Source organism: Apaloderma vittatum, unplaced genomic scaffold (assembly GCF_000703405.1).
Source record: "Apaloderma vittatum isolate BGI_N311 unplaced genomic scaffold, ASM70340v1 scaffold31659, whole genome shotgun sequence".
Classification (NCBI taxonomy): domain Eukaryota; kingdom Metazoa; phylum Chordata; class Aves; order Trogoniformes; family Trogonidae; genus Apaloderma; species Apaloderma vittatum.
In genome coordinates this window covers 365-675 of record NW_009737488.1, presented here as the reverse complement: position 1 = coordinate 675, position 311 = coordinate 365, and the positions used below count along the sequence as shown (strand labels likewise).

The window sequence follows — 311 nt, the reverse complement described above, 5'->3', positions numbered from 1 at the left end:
TCTGCACACAGTCCTGCTGACAGAGCTTTCGGTGGCGGCACTCCAGGTCCCTCCTCTTCAGAGGGGACCAGTCTGCGGGTGTTTCTCCTCGCCCAGAGAGCTGCAGCAGCAGCATCTCACCTCCTTGGTTGTTTCCTGGCTATGAGATACATCGATCACCACTAGTACAGCCAGGTACCTGGAGGTTTTGATGGCCCATTTGTGCCTTGACAAGTTTGCCATGACCCAAGCCAAGTGCTTTTTCTACACTGGACCTTGCTGAGCCTTCTGGCCGCAGCAATAGCAGATCATGGCTGGAGTCTGCCCTTCAT

At 55.0% G+C, this 311-nt stretch overlaps 1 protein-coding gene across 1 annotated transcript in view; it reads left to right on the top strand.

The window, feature by feature from the left end:
• The window catches only part of NTHL1 (nth endonuclease III-like 1 (E. coli)), a 3,290-nt gene that overhangs the window by 2,615 nt on the left and 364 nt on the right, over window positions 1-311 (top strand). The gene's annotated exons all lie outside the window — the stretch shown is intronic.